The sequence below is a fragment of the Neovison vison genome, chromosome 6, assembly GCF_020171115.1.
Source record: "Neovison vison isolate M4711 chromosome 6, ASM_NN_V1, whole genome shotgun sequence".
Classification (NCBI taxonomy): Eukaryota; Metazoa; Chordata; class Mammalia; order Carnivora; family Mustelidae; genus Neogale; species Neogale vison.
The window spans coordinates 191,864,961-191,885,279 of record NC_058096.1 but is presented as its reverse complement, the minus strand read 5'-3'; the positions used below and the strand labels follow the sequence as shown (position 1 = coordinate 191,885,279).

At 40.6% G+C, this 20,319-nt stretch overlaps 1 long non-coding RNA gene across 3 annotated transcripts in view; it reads left to right on the top strand.

Annotated features, from left to right (window-relative positions):
- Positions 1–20,319, top strand: part of LOC122909289 — a 311,611-nt gene that overhangs the window by 90,642 nt on the left and 200,650 nt on the right. For all 3 annotated transcript variants that reach the window (XR_006385116.1, XR_006385115.1, XR_006385114.1), the window contains exon 2: positions 14,518–14,824. This is a non-coding gene — a long non-coding RNA (uncharacterized LOC122909289). The remainder of the gene's footprint in view (positions 1–14,517; positions 14,825–20,319) is intronic.

Genomic DNA, 20,319 nt, shown 5'->3' with positions numbered 1-20,319 from the left:
ATCATGTATAGAATTGTCTAATCACTACGTTGGACACCTGAAACTAATAGTATATGTCAACTGTACTTCAAAAAAATTGATCTAGAAGACAATGTTAATTTTACTTTTGCATCAAACTCATAAAGATCAGTTTGCAGTAACATACATGATCTTTATACATTTTTCTCAAGGATTGCTCCCTAAGTTTTGATGTTAAAGTCATTTTCTTTCAAAGCATCCACAGTATTACCTCACTTACTGATGTTCTGTTCTTTTGTTACTGATTGTGCCATATCCCTATCTGTCATTGCCTCTGGGGATGATTAAAGCAATCATGCTCAGTTTATAAAATCCACATCTTTTGCAAGATTTGTAATTTTACCTTACCATCCATTTTCATTTTTGTACTGCATTTTGGGGATTTTAAAAACAGCTAACAACCTATGAGATAATTGACTAACAAATACTATTGACACAACAAGAGGAGAGAAACTAAAATTAAGTCAGAGGGTTTGAGGGAAGGCTAGCTTTTAAAGAGATTGGTTCTTTCAGGGACACAGATAATGAATACTAAGATAACAGGGACCTCCCATACTTGGAGGATAGTTCACTGAAACAAGTTGTTCTGGAATTAAAGTGTTTTGTCCCAATAAATGGTCCTGGGGTGAATTCCTACCCATATGAAAAAAGTAAAATTGAATCCCTACTTCACTCCAAATACTAACATGAATAGCAGATAGATTAAAGATAGAAGTTAAAAGAACAAACTTTAATATGATTAGAAAAAAATACAAGAGAATATTTTTATGACATTCAGATGGAGAAGGATTTCCTAAATAAGATAAAAGACACAAAGAGAAAAGATTGATGAATATGTCCACATTAAAAAATACATGAGTTCATCAAAATAAGTAGACAAATTATAATTAGAAATAATTTAAAATACATGTAATAACAAAAATAAAAATCTAGATGACATAAAAAATTTCTATAGATTAAGAAGAAACTAATCACTAAATAGAAAAATTTGCATAGGTGAAAACACTAGTAACTCAGCTTCTGAAAGTGTTCAACAACTAAGGTGAAATATGGAAATGCAAATTAAATGAAATAAGATGTTGTTACTTTTAGCAATAGCATATTACCTTATTTTATTTTATTTTAAAGATTTTATTTACTTATTTGACACAGAGAGAGAGATCACAAGTAGGCAGAGAAGCAGGCAGAGAGAGGAAGGGAAGCAGGCTCCCTGCTGAGCAGAAAGCCTGATGTGGTGCTCTATTCCAGGACCCTGGGATCATGACCTGAGCTGAAGGCAGAGGCTTTAACCCACTGAGCCACCCAGGCGCCCCCATATTACCTTATTTTAAACAATCTCTCCTCTGATAATAATTAGACAAGCTTGACAAAATTTCTTTTTTTTTTTTTAATACTTTATCCATCTATGAGAGAGAGGAAGTGAGAATGAGCATGAATGGAGGTGAAAGACAGAGGGAGAGGGAGAAAAAGCTCCCCACTAAGCAGGAAGGCCACTGCAGAGCTCAATCCCAGGGTCCCAGGATCATGACCTGAACCAAAGGCAGATGCTTAACAGACTGAGCCACTGAGGCACTCCTTGACAAAATGTCTTTGAAAGCATTAACAAGACAATACCGATACAGTAAGAACTTGAAATTCTAGGATTGGAGGGAGGGTGGAATCCCCAAAAGGTGGGCCTATAACCTGAACTGGTTGTCTCCTTAAGGAATTTGCTACTATTAATGGGTCAGATGAGAGCCTCAAGTAATTTCCAGTTTTCAGTATCAGTGTTTAGCACTCAAACAAAAATAATGAGACAAAAAGACAAGAACGGACTAAGAATTAATAGAAAATAACATAGTAGAAATAGACCCATAAGATATCCAGGTATTTTTGCTATCAGACATGGATACTAAAGTAACCAAGATTAACATGTTAAAGTATTAAATAATGAGGTGGAGAATTTTAGTGGAAAACTCGATATTATACAAAAGGATTAATTGTAAATTAAAGAATTTTAAAATACAGTAGCTGAATTTAAGAACCCAAGTCAATGGATTTAATAGAATATTAGATACTTAAGGTTAGAAGAGAGAATTAGTAAAGGGGCAGATGGGGCAGAAGAAAATATCCAAAATAGAGAGGTATCATTTTCCAAGGTATTTTTGAGGCCAGCATAATCTTAATACCAAAAACTGACAAGGGTATGTTAGAAAAGTAAACCTACAAGTCAATTTTTCCCATGAGAATAGATTTTTTAAAATATGATAAATCACTTTTTGAAGCCTATAGTGTCATATTTAAGCAAAATGTTGAATTTTTATCTCTAAGATTGGGAGTGAAACAATTTTGGCTATTATTGCCACTTCTGTTTAATGATATATAAGTAGTCCTATCTTTTACATATTTGGGAATATTTGTGTATATACTTTTTTCAAATCAATGAGAAATAGATAAATTGAGCAAAAGTGTTAAACTGCTACTTGATAAAATATATTAGCCAACCCACAATCTTCTGTAAAAGCGTTCATCTTCACTCATCATCAGGTAAATGGAAATTAAAAATAGAGTGTGATACACAGTCACCAGAATGGTTACTGGTGGGAATGCAAGTTATAGGCTAACCTTGGATATAATCAATTGGCAGAATCTACTAAAATTGGGCATATGCATATCTTAGGGTTCAGCTATACTCAACACAAATACATGCTTTTAAAAACATGCAAACATGCCACTAAACAAATACTAGAAATAACTTAAATGTTAAAATATAGAATTATAAATAAATTGGGTAGGTACATACAGTAGAAAACTACACAGCAATGAACAGTAATGAATTTTGCTACACACGATAAAAATTAATCTCATAAACATAATTTTAAGCAAAAGAATCCAGACACAAAAACATGTTGTAGGATAACATTTCTAAGGAGCTTTGTTTGCAAAAGCAAAAATCTAAAGGCAATCCAAATATCCACAAACAGGAAAATGGGAAGTATAGTCACATAATAAAAATCCACAAATAGTGAAAATGAATGAACTAGCATTTCATGAACAAAATTGTTAAATTAAAAAAAAGCAAAGTTTAGAAGATAATAAAGTAACTAGTATATTGTTTAGAGATTCACATACTTAGAGTAAAACTACAAGGCGGGAAAGGGAATGAGGAATGCAAAATTCAAAACAGTACTTTCCTTTTATAAAATGTAAGCTCTGTAAGTCAGGGCTTTTTGTCAGTTTCTTTTTTTAATTTTATTTTAGTGTTTTTCAATGACTAGAACAGTGCTTGACACATAATAGTTATGCAAAAAATATTTCCCATACATAAATCCGTGAGGAGAGAGAGGAAAGATGTGGGGAGTTGCAGTAGGACTGGTGAAGTTCTATTACTCAGCCTGGATGATGGGTACATAGAGGTGTGTGTCATGGTACTCCCCATCCTATGCATATGTGAATATGTACTCTTCTGGCTTATGAAATATACTATAAAATATTTTAAAATTTAAAAAATATACTACTGAATTTTCATATTGAGAAACATTGCCAGGTAAAGTATAAAACAGATCTATTCACTGAGTCACGCAGGTCCTAATTATTTCTACCACTGCCTTAGCCCTCATGGGAGGTGGATGGGAGTGATAGGTATAGGGTGGGTAGGAGGCACAGGAAGAGCCTTAGACAGGTTGGTTGACTCCACATTTTAGGTGAAAAGAAGCAGTTTAAAAATTAACATTTTGGGGGGGCGCCTGGGTGGCTCAGTGAGTTAAGCCGCTGCCTTCGGCTCGGGTCATGATCTCAGGGTCCTGGGATCGAGTCCCGCATCGGGCTCTCTGCTCAGCAGGGAGCCTGCTTCCCTTCCTCTCTCTCTGCCTGCCTATCTGCCTACTTGTGATCTCTCTCTGTCAAATAAATAAATAAAATCTTAAAAAAAAAAAAATTAACATTTTGGGGGCGCCTGAGTGGCTCAGTGGGTCAGAAGCCTCTGCCTTTGGCTCAGGTCATGATCTCAGGGTCCTGGGATCAAGCTCTGCATTGGGCTCTCTGCTCAGCAGGGAGCCTGCTTCCCCACGCCCCCTTTCTGCCTGCCTCTCTGCCTACTTGTGATCTCTGTCAAATAAATGAATAAAATCTTAAAAAAAATTAACATTTTACATTATGCTTTCATATCAAAGTGGCCACTTTAATATCCTTGTTTTGTGCCTGTGTGAGAGCTAAGGAATGAAAAAGAAAAAGAGATAGGTAGATCTGTTTATGGGGGTGGGGAGATTTTTAAGTCATAAAGGGCATTTTAAGAAGGAGGAGCATTTAATTTTTATTTCTTTCCTTCCTTTAGCTTCAAAGAGAATTTTTGCAATATACGCAAAACTCTCCTTCAGATGAGTCAGTAAAAATTACCTATACCCAAAATACCAAGGCATCCAAAAATACAGTCTTAGAAAAGGAGGAATGGGACCACCTGAGACAGCCTGCCCAAAATGCCGATTCCCCACAACCATGAGGATCAACTGGAGATCAATCCCATTCTTATTTTCTTTTACATTTTTTTTTTTTTGGTCTTCTAAAACAAGCCATCTGTTTAAACAACTCAGAGGGTAAATATTCTTATTAATGTACCTGTTGTCACAAAGTATTTCAGTTCATTCCAGCAAGTGCTGGCTGAGTGCCTAGGCCCTTATGGAAATATAGATAATAGTAGGTTCTAGTTCCCAGAGAGCTCAACTACACAGTAAAACCTCCACCACAGCCTATTTTATCAGGTAAGAGAGTAGGTAATTTTCATGTTATGCAGAAATCTACTTTGGTGCTTTTGAATGTCATGTGTATGCTATATTATCAACCTTTATTCATCAGGAAACCTTAAAGATATTATAAAGATAAGTTACCAACTTCAATAAGATATTCTGCAGTAAATGCACAAAATCTACAAAGAATTGGTATCAGATATGTTAAAATGCCCAGAAATCAATACAAATAACACTAACAATCCAACAGAAAAATGGGCAAAAAAGAAGAATAAGCATTTTCAGAGAAAATACATATGTATAATAGGTGCATGAAGAAATGCTTAATATTATTAATAACCAGGGAAATGCAAATCAAGATTACGTGAGATAGCATATTACTGGTATTCGAGTGACCAAGATGAAAAAGGTTGATAATACCAAGTACTGGAGAGGATTCGGGTGCACTGGGTTTCATACACACTGATAGGACTCTAAATCGTTGCTATCTCATTGTATTCTAGTTCAGCCTTATCTCCTAAAGATTCCCATACTCCATGGCCCAGAAGTTTTACTCCAGTGAAATGCTTTCAGTGTCCAATAGGTGACAGCCACTCAGGTACTCAGAGCACGGCTGTGCAGAATGGCAAAAACGGGGTGACAACCAGGTGCCCTGTCATTGGGCGAACGGATGCTGACATTGTGGCAGATTCATCGAAGGAACGTAACAGAGCAGTCCAGCCAAATCAACCGTGGCACGATACAGCAGTACAATAAACGTGACTCTCAGCGACATGACATTAAGTGGAGAAAAGTCCCCAAACAGAGTGTCTGCATGGTATCCTTTTTGTAAAGTTAAAAACAACCAGCATTAGTAAAGTTTAGAAACACAGAGCCAATTAAACTATTCAAATAAAAAGCGAGAGAATGGTAACGATAGCATGGCCGGTCAGGTGGAAGGATACGGAACAGAATGAGTTTGCATTTGGGTAAATGTCAGCTACTGTGATTTTGCTTTGCGTAGTGAATTTGGAGATGCGTGTTATGATATAAAGGAGCCAAATAAATATAAGTGGGTCCACGCAATGGACTCGTGATGACTGTGTCATGGAACCAGGATCACAGTTAATCCACTTCTGTGCATCCAAGGTCCGTAACACAGAAAACAAACACCACTTGTTATAAAGAGAGGATAAACATTAAAAATGTGGAACAATATTTAAGTTTTTAAAAAGAGCATCTGTACACTGCTTCCCATTGTCCTTTGTACCATGACGGCTATACACAGTACAGCAGTGGTTTCCACCACTGCCCTGATGTAGGACGGTGAACAAGAAACTGTTTCTGCTCTCAAGGAAGTCACAGTTGGTGAAAAAGGAAAGTAAGGGGGTAATCATAGAATTAAGTCAAGGAGAGGATAATCATGAGGTATGAGAGCAGAGGGCGGAGGGCATGGCACTAGCCTGCCCATAGACAAAGTCACCCTAAGAGGGTGTAAATTCTAACTTTGGACTTGAAAGCATGGGCTATTTCAAGGCAGAGAAATCACATGTGTGAGGGGCGGCAGGTGGGACAAGCAGGTTGTTGAAAGTTGTTCCATTTGTCCAAAGTAGAGAAATGGGGGTGAGGGAGGGGAGGAGAGAGAAGTCCTCGGGGACCTCATCATGAGGGGCCTTGTAAGCGATATGACAAACTAGGAGCTTCATCTCAGGAGCCACAGGAAGCCATCAAAGAGTTTAACCCAGGGAGTGAAGAGGTTAGACTTTGTGTTTCCCCGTCAACAGCAGGACTAGAAGCAGACAGACTTATTGAGAGAGATTAAGCTGAGGCCGAGGCAGCTGTCCAGGTGGGGCATGGTGGGGGCTGGAAGGAATGCCAGTTGGGTTAGAAGGAAGTGGGCAGATTAAGGATTTACTGAGCAGGAAGAAGTAGAACTCAAGGTTGGACTTCAGATAGGGGCCCCGTAAGAGCTGTCTAGGGCAGGTAGGCACCAAGTAAGAGTTGTTTAGGCAAGTCAAAGGCTGGGAGCTGAGAAGATGATGGGGAGCTGGGAAGATGGTGGCACCAGATTCTGAGACCTGAGAAGATGGGAAGAAGGACATGAACATCTCGCCCAGTGCAGTAGTTAATGGTGTCTTGCAAACTTTTTCAGATGAAAATGACTTTTCTCCAACAAAGCATGTCTCTTGAGTTCTAGAAATTACAGGGATCCTCTTGTTTCCAAACACCTGGACTGATTTGTTAAAAGGCACTGTCTCAGTGTACCACTGGAGGAATCTTTAAATGAATGTTCCCTAAATCCATGACCTGACATTTAATAAAAGCTGCTTCACTTTATTTTCTAAGTAATTCTTAGATTAGTTACTTGCAGGGCATAAAGTTTAGGAGTGTTGCTCAATATTTGTGCCACTGACCTCCAGCTTATAAAATGAGATCAGAGTGCCTCTGAGATTATTTTCCTTCTGTTTAAAAGCAATGTAATTACCTAAGCATGGCTCTACTGGGCAGCAGCTAAATGAGAAAGCCTTTAGCTTCAGGCACTACATACAACAATGATACATATTCCTTCCTTTCATATGGTGGGCCATAAACATGGGAAGGCAGCAGCATTAATTTCCTATAGAATGGTTGCCAGGATGAAATTTTCTGATCAGTGGTAAAATAGGCATGCCTGGACCTATGGCTTCTAAGAGTCCTGTGATATGGCCAATTCTGTGGTCATTTTTATAGACAATTCCCCCAGAAACCTTTAAAGCAAGACAGCCATAGGAGTGATGCATTGTCGGGCTACAAGAAATATTGGCCCATTACATCCAGATCAGTCCCTGAAGGGTTACTGTTAATATTTGGCTTTGGGGAGAGGAGTCAATAAAAACCCATGTTCATGGTACTTTATATACACAGTGCAGGCAGAGGGAAGGCTAAGGGAAGTAAAAATAGTGTACATAGCACATAATAAGGATCATTAATAACAGTTACCAATTCTAACACTGCCAATGTGTGTGTTTATGTGGATGGTAATATAGCAAAGTAGTTAGCAGAATGGATGTTGGTGTCCAAGAGATTGAAGTCAAATCTTGGCTTTGCCAATTAGGAAGCAATGGGACTGAAAAAATTATTTAAACTCTAAATCTCAGTTTTCTTATTGATACAATGGGACAATATACTGCTTCCTTGGTGAATTAACACATGCAAAGGACCTAGATCAGTACTTGATGTATCATAAGCATTCAATAAATGGAGAAATGTAAGTAAGGCAACATAAATGTATACTAATGACCCATAGCAAGCTAACATCTGAGATTAGACCTAGATGCCTAGGATAACTAAAATATCATAAAATACTTGAATTTGTGGATGGTTGATTTTTTAACATGGTCTGCAGGAAACATAATATCATATTCCATTGACTCTAAGATGTGCATTTTTAAATATTTAAATGAGGGGCATTAGCTTTGCCTGCAAATACATATCGAAGTTCAGGAAAAAAGATGAGAGCAGTTTGGAAGGAAAATCCAGATCCAATGATGGAGCATTCTTTTAAGAAATGCTACATCATCAGTCTTCTCATCGACATGGACTATGACAACGCAGAAAAATACAAACACCGATGACCTTCATCTCCAAAACTGTTCAGAAGAGCTCAACTTTAGAAAAACACCTCCTTCCATTTATTTGTTTTTGCTTTCTGGTCTCTCTATGTAAAACAGTAATGTTAGGGAACAATGGATGTCTAACTAGATCTGTTTATTACATAGAGCATTTTCAAGTGAATATGAAGTAAAATTTCTGGTATTAAAGCTTCATGCTATAGCGTTAACTGTCTTTCTTGTCCTGGCATACAGATAATGGAACCCCTTACAACTGAAGACGACTTAGCTTTACTGAAATAGCGCAAACAAGAAAGTATGATGAGTCAAGAGAATTTAGAACTCAAGAGAACTCTGAGTTGAGAAAGGCCAGTCTAGTGGATTCAAATCTTAGCTCCTCTATTTCCAGTGATGTTATCTAAGAACAAATGATCATCCTTCTGAGCATCTGTAAAACGACACTTTTACTAAACCATTAAGCCAGTTCTGTGAATTAAACAAAATAATATATACGAAGTGTTTAATACCATACCATGTAAGTACTGCAAGAGTGTAATAAATGATTGATATATTGTTATTATGATCATTAATGATCTACGTTTCTATTTAAGAAGTCAAACTACTTCTGGACATTTTTCACAGCATGTAACAGAAAGCCATGCCTTAGAGCTACTACTCGCCCAGATAAAACAGAAATAAACATTTATGTGTATTAACATAAGCTCTGAGTAAAGCGCCTGTAGTTTGGTTTAAGCATAATCTAAAAACAAATGAATGTTCACCAGATCTGAAAGTTACATTTATAATGAATGGTCTGACTGAAAATGTAATTTAAGGTTACGGTTAAGTAGGGGTGGTCAAGGGCAATGCAAAGACAGATAGCCGTCCTCTTGCTGAAACAAACGAGCAGGAGGAATACATGATTGCTGATCGAGAAGTCAGGCCATGTGTACTAAGAATACATAGACTGGAACCATCATTGTCATCAATAGGGGTTTTGAATGCAAGACTTCAACAACCAGGAGACCTACAGGCAGATACACGGAGGCTTGCAATTGAATTTTTATATAGATGGAGAATTAAGAAAAACACTCTAGGGGAAAGAGTCGTAGGTAGTCCTTCATTTAACAGTAAACGAGGTCGTCGTGTGTTATAGTTACAGAGGCCTATCTCAAGTTCCTCCCTAATTCTCAAACTTAAGATTCCTATTAAAGAAACAATAATTGTGTTTCGCTCGTGCTGACTTAAGTATTTTATTATAATGTTATTAAAATGACTACATATATAACTCGATATAAGGAATTATAATGTCCAAGAGAATCAGAAAAAAAAAAAAAAGCCAAACAACACCAAAACAATGAAAACGGACTGCATTTGTTAAATGTCCTTGAAGTTGTTTTGCTGAAACCCGCTAACTGCTTGCAATTTGAGGAGGGTATGGACGGAACAAAGATTCCTTTGAGTTCAGCTTGCTAGAAACACCAAGCTGGTGGTGATGAGCTATTTACTTGTCACTGTTCTCTATTCGAACTCCTGCAAAACTTTATCCCTCACTTGACATGCATTTATTAAGTCTGCCTGTATTCTCTTCTCATTGGCCTTTAATGAATATGTGGTTGCAGTGCGGTCACAAACTCAGCTGCAAGTCAGGACAGCAGAGTCCTTGTCTACTGCTTTGTGACGGACACCCCAAACTGGGTGACTTAAGACAGCCATAATCACCTGTCTCTTCTGCTTTCTTTGGGCCAGGAACCCAGGAGTGGCTCAGCTGGGTAGTTCTGGCTCGGGGCCTATCATGAGGTCATAGTCAGCTGGTGGCTGAGGCTGGGGTCCTCTCCAAGTCTGTCACTCACCTGGCTGCTAGCGGGACTAGGGGGACTTGAATAGTTGGGGCTCCACTAGCTGTCTCTAGAAAGTCTCTCCATTTGGTCACAATAGGGTGGCAGTATCACAAAAGCCAGATTTCTTATAGGAGCCTCCCATACGCTTGCCCCAAGACAGAGAGCCAGGTGGATGCCATATCACCTTTTCTCATTTAACCCCTGAAGTCATGCAAGGGAACTTTGTCTCACATCATTCACTAGAAGCAAGTCACTAAGTCCTGCCTGCATTTTAAGGGAAGGGAAATTGAGACTCCATTTGCTGAAGGAAGGGGTGTTAGAGAATTTAAAATATATATATTTTTTAATTTATTATTTTTATAAACATATATTTTTATCCCCAGGGGTACAGGTCTGTGAATCGCCAGGTTTACACACTTCACAGCACTCACCATAGCACATACCCTCCCCAATGTCCATAACCCCACCCACCTTCTCCCAACCCCCCTCTCCCCAGCAACCCTCAGTTTGTTTTGTGAGATTAAGAGTCACTTATGGTTTGTCTCCCTCCCAGTCCCATCTTGTTTCATTTATTCTTCTCCTACCCCCTTAACCCCCCATGTTGCATCTCTACTTCCTCAAGAACTTAGCAAACTCAACACCCAAAGAACAAATAATCCGATCAAGAAATGGGCAGAGAACATAAAATATATTTTAAAGCCTGCAGATATTGAAATCATATGGCCCCATTCAGTTCTTTTTTTTTTTTTAAGATTTTTTTATTTGACAGAGAGATCACAAGTAGGCAGAGAGGCAGGCAGAGAAGGGGGGGGAGCAGGCTCCCCACTGAGCAGAGAGCCCAATGTGGGGTTCGATCCCAGGACCCTGAGATCATGACCTGAGCCAAAGGCAGAGGCTTTAACCCACTGAGCCACCCAGGTGCCCCCCCCCATTCAGTTTTTAAATGTTCATCTGCATGAATCAGCATATGCTTACATCTCCTTACAAATCTCATAGGGAATTCACAGAACCCTAAGGAACAGGAAGCCAACTCTTATTGGTCTGTGAACTGTAGTCTGAGAAGAATTCAGTTATGCACTAATTGCAATAACATGGAATGGAAGTTTCCTTAAATCACAGTGTAAGAGAGAATGCACTTAAATAAACAGGAAGAGAAGATGAACTGAAAAGTGTTTTGTGAGTTGGTGAAGCTAAAGAACTTGACGTATTCATGGATGACTTTAGGTCTTTTTAAGTGCCTTTCCCATATATTCAAATGAGGGTTAAAGGGCCCACTCTGTAAATAGCTAGGATTTCATGTCAACATTGTACAATGTTCTTCCATCAGTGAATATCCACTGTCAAACAACACACCCTTCTACATACTGGGGAAATGTTAGAGTAATGTGCACTCATTTCTCATGGGTATTAGGGCTTAGAGGGGAACACAAGCTTTAAGAAAATAATTATAAATGCAATAACTGCTACAAAAAAGGAAATCACAAGGTGCTGTGGAATGCCAATATAGTCCAGAGGAGAAGCCTGGAGTAAGTATGCCAACATCCAGAGAATAAGGTGAAGGAAAGGGGGCTAAGGCATTTTCAGGACTTTTCTGTATTTGCTTTTAACCAGGGTTCATCTCTTACTTCAGACCTCATGCCATGAAACAGACTTCTGGTCCATAAAAGAATGTTGTTGATGAATATACCTAATAATTCATAATTAAGGATTCTTTGGTGATATGTAAATCCTGGTGAGGCTTAACAGGAGAACAGATATTCAAATTCTCTGCAAACCCTTATCTCATGAAGACAGGTCATTGTCTAGATGGTTTTCAGATGGTCTAGTAGCACAGGGTGGGTTGACTCATGCTGGGTATTCTATGCATCAGGGCTTCCCTTCCACTAGCAATTGGTTCCTCCATTTCTGCAGCTGAGAAAAGTCAGAAAAGAATGGCTTACCTCCCATTGTCTTCAAAAGGCACTGGGTTAGCTGTCTGTGCAGCAGGCAAGCTTTCCTTGTATTTCCACTTGTTGTCCGTAGGGTTCTCATGACTTGAGGAATGGCTCTGCCATTCTAGAAAGAAAGAAGAAAGGTGAGAGAGGTGGGGGCAAGACCCTTCTTGCCTCTGACAATTCATATGCTCTGAACTTCCTCTCTGTAGGGAGAGAACATTTTAATCCACACCTGGAAGGAGAATGGCAAGACCTCCTCAGAGTCTCTGAATGCTGGGGACAGAACTTTCTCCTCTGCTGTCCTGTATACAGTTGGCCTGATTAGCTTTCATCTACCTCTTACACTTGAGACAACATTGTTATCCCAAATGACTGAGATGCAGCTGGCAATCCATTCATTAATTTCCCATTATCTGGAGGGAGAAGAGTATGTGTGCAGGCTTTTGTGTTGAGGAGAGTTCATACTAGAAGTATTTAACTGAGGGAAGGGATCGACTAATCAGATTGGAAATTGGCCACAGGGGACAGCCCTTTAACTTCTTGTTATGGGGAGTTGTAGGGAGATCCAGGAGTCCTAAGGAAAGATACAGATAGTCTCAGGATGGTTGTCATTTGCCGAGTGGTATGCACATATTTTAGAATAACTTGTGCATCTATAATAGCAGTGCGTGTTGAATAACTTGATGTGTGTGGCGTTGTATACGTATCTGAAAATAACAAGGCATGCAGTGAAAAGGAACTGGGGCTTCAAGGCTAGATTTCAGTGTCTGGTTCTTTATCTTTGCTATGTGGCTTTGGGGAAGTCACTGATCTCCCTCAGCCTCAGGTTTTCTGTCAGGTTACATGATGCTTAAGCCTCCTTCCATCATAACAGTCATTGCCACCATTCTATAGCCATGATCCGGGTGCTCTTTTCATTCTTAGCAAGCAACATTGTGCTATGATGGAGAGCCTGCCTACTGCTTAGGTCTGAATCCTGCTCAGTGATCCAGGGAAGGTTCACTAAGTTTTCTAGGTCAAATTTCTTCGACTATTAAAATGAGGATTACAATAGGATCTACAACACAGGGTTGTGATGAGGGTTCAAAGGGATAATGCAAGAAGAGTCTTTAGCACTATGTGTGCTACAGCTTACTCAATTGATGGGAGTTCTTGTTCTAATGGCTAGAGTTGGCTGAAGAGCTACAGAGCCTTCTTTTTCATCCTTCAAATCTATCCATGAATTTCAAGGTTATGTTTCAAGTCCAAGTTGCCCTAGCTCTTGAGCCCACTCCTAGTGTTAATGGCACATTGAATGTGAGGGGGAAGGTGGCATGGGGCCATGTCTTCAGAACGTGTGCCAGGCATGGCCAAGGGCCCATTCTCTGATGTCTCAATCTGTTCAGCAGGGCTCTGCCACGTGCCAACTTTTCCTAAGCCACAAAAAGGTTTAAAGTTTGTGGTGAAGTGAGATGTTCAACAAAGGAGAATTCTGCCTTTTGTTGGAATTTGGACATAGAAATTCAAGGTCTCTTCATTTCAGATATTATCCTTGTCCATCTGGAGGGGTGAAGAGCCTCAAAGATGTGGGGAGGCTCTGGACAGAACACATCCCAGTTAGAATTTTCCTAATAGATTTTAATATGAAGGATATGGATGTATGAATGGAAGTGGCTCAGAACTTTTCATTAAGTATGAAAAATGAATTCAGTGGTCATATATTTGGAGATTATCTATCTATCTATCATATTTCTATCTATCTATAGAATTGGTTATAAGGTGGTTGAAATCCTGGGAATTTGGTGGCCCATCTCATTGAAGGGTCTAGGAAATGGGTTGAGTTTAGGCTTGGCTGGTTCAAGTTGCTCAAATATTTTTGCCAGGACTTCTTTTTTCTCTATCTTTCAGTTCAGTTTTCTTCTATTTTGGCTTTTCTTTCCAAGAGTATTTTTCCCAAGTGGTGGCTAAGAAGTTGACTAGCAACCCTAGACTTGCATTTTATCCATTTCTCAAGTATAGCAAAAAACCAAACCAAAAGAAAAGAAAACCAAAACAATACTTCTTTCCAAATCAAGCAGCAAAATCCCAGGTGGGATTCTCATGGGTTCAGCTTGAGTTATACATCTTTCTCTGAATTTCACTGAGGCCAAGGGGAAATAACACTAACTGGCTGGGCTTGGGCCTCAGACTGTCCCTTCGAGCCAAAAGGAAGTATTAAAATCAAACTTCCAAAATTAAGAGGAAGTTTGGTTGCCCTAAAGAAAATTGGAGTGTTCCCCCCTTCCCCCAAGAAGGCAGTAAAACCAACAGATCCCATTACAAGCAAGAATTTAGAATGAAAAAATTCATCAGCACACATGTGCTCCCAGACATGTTTATCTGGAAACTTCGTGAAACAGCTGGAAAAATCAGCTGTCAATCTTGATGAATTATTTTGCTGTTTCCTTTTCCCTAGCAAAGTCCTGGAGGTTTGTTGATGCAGCAGTCTTCACCTCTGTTGAGCCTTGACGCTGTGCCTGGTGCTAAAAGCTGAGGAGAGGGAAGAAGCGGGACCCTCCCGGAACTCGTGTCTGGTGTCTGGCTGAGAGCCAGAACATGCCACTACTTTGTTATCCTGCCCTCCTCCATGGATTTCTATATTCCATCATTCTTCTCAAATTAAACTCGGACCTGCTTTTTCCCTTCGAATGCTGAAGGCTCTGTCTCCAAGTTCCCCTGCTGGAAGGCATATTATGAAACGGGATGTACCATCAGAGACGAAGGTAAGAAATCCGAACTGCATGGCCTCACATAAACCCCACTAGGTCTCTGTTAGGGGCTCCTTCCCCTTTCAACAGGTGTAAGGACAAAAGGCCCATTGTCCTTAGGAGCCTATAGGATAAATAGAAAGAACATGTCCTTGCTAGTTAATCTGCTGGCGATAAAGAGTATTGTTTTATCTCCTGCCATCTCCATGGTTCCATGGGATGAGTTCTATTGTGGCACAAAGTCTGCTTTGTCTTTCCAACCCACTGAGACGTTTAAATTGACCTTTCATATATTCCTTGGTTGTCACAACCTGAGCACTGAGTTAGTATTACGCACTGAGAGGATTACCAATTTTTTTTTTCCTACAAGGGCACTATCATCTACGGAGATGCTAGGATGCTGAAAAACAGTGTGATTCTCTTCTTGCTTAAAAAAAAAAAAAAAAAAGACTGTTACTTCTTCTTCTTCTTCTTTTTTTTTTTTTTGGAACAGTTTTAGGTTTATAGAGAAGTTGAACAGAAAGTATGGAGTTCCCATCAACTTCTTCACTTTGCCCTCTTCTGCAGTTTCCCCATTATTAACATCTTGCATTAGTGTGGTCCATTGGTTGTCACTGATGAGCCTGTATGAATACATTGTTATTAACTGAAATCCAGAGTTTATATTATGTTACTCTTTGTATGGCACCATCTAGGAGTCGTCACAAATGTCTGGTGACATGTATCCACCATTATAGTGTCACACACAATGGGTTCCTTGCCCTAAAAATCCTCTGTGCTCAGCCGATGTATCCCTCTCTCCCGGCAACCGGGGCAACCATTAATCCTTTTACTATCTCCATAGGTTTACTGTTTCCAGAATGTCCTACAGTGGGACTTATACAGTACGTAGTTTCCTTTTCAGATTGGTGTCTTTCCTTAGCAATATGCATTAAAGGCTCCCCCAAGTCTTCTTGTGAGTGGATAGCTCATTTCTTTTTACTGCTGAAGAGCTTCTGCTTAATATTTAAAGCTCGTTTGAGGGGCACCTGGGTGGCTCAGCGGGTTAAGCCTCTGCCTTGGCTCAGCTCATGATCTCAGGGTCCTGGGATCCAGTTCTGCATTGGGCTCTCTGCTCTGCAGGGAGCCTGCTTCCCTCTCTCTCTCTCTCTCTGCCTGTCTCTCTGCCTGTCTCTCTGCCTACTTGGGATCTCCCTCTCTGTCAAATAAATAAATAAAATCTTTAAAAAAAAAAAAAAAAGCTCGTTTGAGACCAGAATTGTTGCCCCACCCCCACTGGCATTTTCACATTCATGAGATTACTGGTCATCACCTAAATTTTAAAAAGTGGGCTTCCTGCATGCGTTATGTGAGAGAATTAAATTCCATTTCAGGATTGTTTCAAGTACCTTCTATATAGCTGAAGAAAGAGCAAATTCTAGCATCTCAATCACAGCCACAATAGAGGTAGTCTGTTTTGGCTGCCGGCAGCACTGACGTTCTTTGCATTTTTTTTACCCAGAAGAATTTTATCCATATAGTTAGTGTTTTCCCTAAAATAAATGATCTCCTAATTTTTTTTTATTAGTTCCAGCAACATCAGAGGTCCCACATACCCAATTAGTAATAATACTGATTTTTAAGACACAAATCAAGCATTTTCTTTTTCTCTTTATACTTCCTAAACATCTAGTCCATGCAAACAGTGGTGAAGGAGTTCCCACTCACTTATCTGGCATCTGATAGCCGTAAACGGTATAGGCTTTCACATTCACGGTTGTACAGTTAATTTCCTGGCTCTGTCCCCTCCTGCTGTATGTCTTTCAACAAGCCATTTCTCCTCTTCTAGCCTCAGTTTACTCTTCCATAACCCACAGCTCATAGTGGGCTCTACTAAGGCTGATGTGGATAGAGGAGATAATCCATGGAAAGCATGGAGCACAGTTTCAGCAACAAAAAAGCGTCCTTGAGCCTCAACCAGACCACATCAGGGAACAGGCCTGTGTGTAAAGGAAACACTGAGTGTAGCATAGGTTCTCATTAAATTATTTCTGACCGATCAAGGGGGCAAAGGAAGGGCAAATCCTTTCACGTGGAGGCTCTCAGAGCACACAGGCATTTATAGAAAACAGCGGACTTAATTGGGGTCAAGAATGATGGCGGATATTAGGTACCCTGTGCAACCAGACCCAGCCCACCACACCACATCTCCTACTTCTCGACTCTGCCGCTGCTGGGATGGTCCGCTACTGATCATTCACATTCTTCTCTTCCCCACCCTTGAAAAGTCCATTTCCTGAGCAAACACCCTTTGGTAAAATGATTAGCAGACAACCCGGTTCCTAAATTTAATGAAGGATTTCTTCAGGGTGAAACTGATGGTACAGAATATTCTGTCTCTCCTCCTCACCCTTCCCCTGACATCGCTCCAATCAAATACACCATCAGCTCCTACTTACTTAGATGCCAGTGGTGCAAGAAATCCCAATCCCACAAACACAAGGGCTAACGTTATACCCTGGGTGTCATTTTTTATCCTACTTCTGCTTTTCACTCACTTTCATGTTGTAGACGAAGACTCTCTTGCCAAAGACAGGGTAAATAAACTCAGACACATCCTGTCTCCCTTACATCTTTGTTTATCTATAAACTGTCAGAGATACTGATGAAAATCCACTAAAGCATGCTTCAAGCACTTACACCAAGGCCATGTGAGATGGAAGCATGACAGCTTGATGTGAGGGGACGGTATCACCTACGATGATCCCAGCCTGGCTCTGTGTGAAGACACGCATACACATGAAGGATGCCAACAAAAGATGACCCACCGTGACAGTTAGGGATGGACTCAATTGTATAAAGAAGCAATAATGGAAAAAAACCCCCCCAAAAAAAAAAAAACACAGACACAGCCGTGTGACCAGGTAGCTACACAGTAAGGACGTGATGAAGCTTAGAGGTTCAGAGCATGCGTTTCAGGATGAGAACAGATTTGAAACCTGGCTAGACCTTGAACCTTTTAACCAGTCAACCCATTTAACTGTTCCATGCCCCCCTTGCTTCATGTGCAAAATGGCATAAATCAGTATCTGCCTCAGGCTGGGTGAGTTACAATATGTCAGGTACTTGGCTCCGGCAGACTTTGAGTAAGACTTAGCTGTTATTTTGATTGTGTTAATAATCAATCAAGGAGCACCCAATCAAGGAGCACCCAATAGGCAGCAATGCCCCAATTTTATCACCATAAACCTTTCCTTCCAGGGCATCCTCTGAGGTTAATGTTGTATAGAAAACAACTGGGGAAAGGCTGCCTTAAATAAACAAAACCTGAGACTTTTGTGGTGGGAGTATGGGTTTTGTCTTGGATATCCTCACTAGCAAGTTACAAGTTTTAAAATAATGCTTATGGTTGTTTCATTAATATTTTGGGCAGTGGGTTTGGGGTCAGCAATCCTCAATGCTGTCCTCATTACTATGGAAAAATCAGATTTCGTTTACATCATTCCTACTTACAGCAACTTTTTACAGGACCCAGATAACAAGGGTCTGCCTGAGTCAATGGGCTGTAAGCTTTGCAAAGCAAAATCTTCCCTTTGGCCTCTGTCTACCTCATCCTGCTCTGGGTCAGAATTCCCTCTTGTGTCCCAGGAACGCAGAAACCATCACCTACCCCTTGGGGAGGTACTATGAGCCTAGAAGAAGCATCTCGAGCCTCTCTGGAGAAGATAAACTGTGTGCATGTTATGGGTATTTTATGATCTGTTATAGATGGATACTCCAGGATGCAGTCTTACAGCTTGACTTTTTTTTTCTTTTTCTTTTTCTTTAAAGCAAGGAAGCTCAGCAGTGAAACTCATTTTCCACAAGTCCCAAAGTGGTTTTGCAATAAATCTGTGAATTTAATCAGCCTCCTCTGTTGAGGCAATCTTCCCTAATTGGGTTCTTGTGAAGAATAATAGACATGATGACAAAAATACTTAATCTCTGGAAAGGAAGCCAGAGTCTCATCAATAATACTGATGATAAAGCTCCCGTTCCCTGAAAGAAATGGAGCACAGGCTTCTGGTGCAGCCCACGGCACCAGGCTCGTCTGGCCCCAGGTACTATTTGCTTTTTAGACCATCGAATGCTTTCTCCTCCTTCCTGGCCAAACAGCAAGAAAATGGAAATCCCAAACTAGAAGACAGGGTTTCCATCGCTTTTGGCCAGTAATGAAGTGGACTACTCAGTAGGCTTCTAGAAATTTTCTAGAAGATTACAAGAGAGTAATGGGGAATTGCATTCCAAATGAAAACAAACATGGAACACGAATCCAAACAACACGGTTTTGTTTCCTTTCTCTGGTAGGTGATTCCTACTCCACTCTCTCAAATCCTGGGAGTAGTGGTGGGGTCTGGGAGGGTCCCTGCCAGGAATGTACACACACCTATTGGCTGACAGCTGGGAAACCAGCCTTGTGACAACATCCGGCATTGGAACTAGATGCCTCAAGTTCCCCAATTATTGGGCAAAGAGGATGTCCAGATCTAGCTGGGATCTGTCCTACATAGGGTGGGTGTTAAAAGAGGAAGACCCTAAAATTGGAGGCAGGCCTGGAAGGGTTGCACACCCCTAGAGAAGGGGGGTTGAGGAACAATGGCAGAGGCAGTCTAGATTTTTCCATCCTGGAGAATGAGAGAAGCAAAGCGTGATAATTGAATTAGAGATGGAGGAAAAGGAATGATTTCACAAGGAGGTCATCTGTCCCAGGCCTTCCCCCATGAGCCTGGCATTCCAGCACCCTCTCCTTTCTTTGCATGTGAGAGCAGTCCCGACTTGTCTTCCCCCCATCCCCCCGCCCCCCGTGCCCCTGTGGCCCTTGGCAGTCAACAGATCATGTTGGTGATAAACACAGGAACTCACCTGTGGTCAGCAGACACAGGGCCAAAACTGCAGGAAGAGATGTAAAAAATGCCATCCTTCCTCCGAACTGGACAGAAATGCTTGCTCGCACAACAAAAGATCTAGTGTGCTTGGTCTCCTCTAGCCTCAGGCCTTCCCGAGCACATGAATAGGGGCACTGGTGGGGCACAGATGCAGGAAAAGCCCAGGTTCCCTCGTTTCAGTCCCGAGGTATGGTTTCTCTGCTTCCTCCCACTGGCTTCAGGATAAACTGCTCCCAAAACCAACAGTAAAATTTAGCCACCACTCCTTGCAAGAAAAGAAGAAATCCTCATCTCTTCAGAGACTTTTGTTCGGTGTGAGTCTTGCTGACTTTGGTCTGTGTCTCACACACACACAAGCTGTGGGGGTTTCCGGGTGAGCCTTCTAAGTAGACCACGCTCTCAGCATGGTGTTGTCCCTGGACGAGAAGGATAAGCGACACCTGAGAACTCATTAAAAATGCAAATTTGTGGTCTCACTCCGTCCTACTGAGCCAAAAGCTCTGGGATTTGGGCCCAGCAATGTGTGTTTCAACAAGCCTCTTGGTAATTCCCAATGTATTTTTTTTTTTCGAGGACCCTTACCAGAAGCTGATCAGTTCTCTAGAA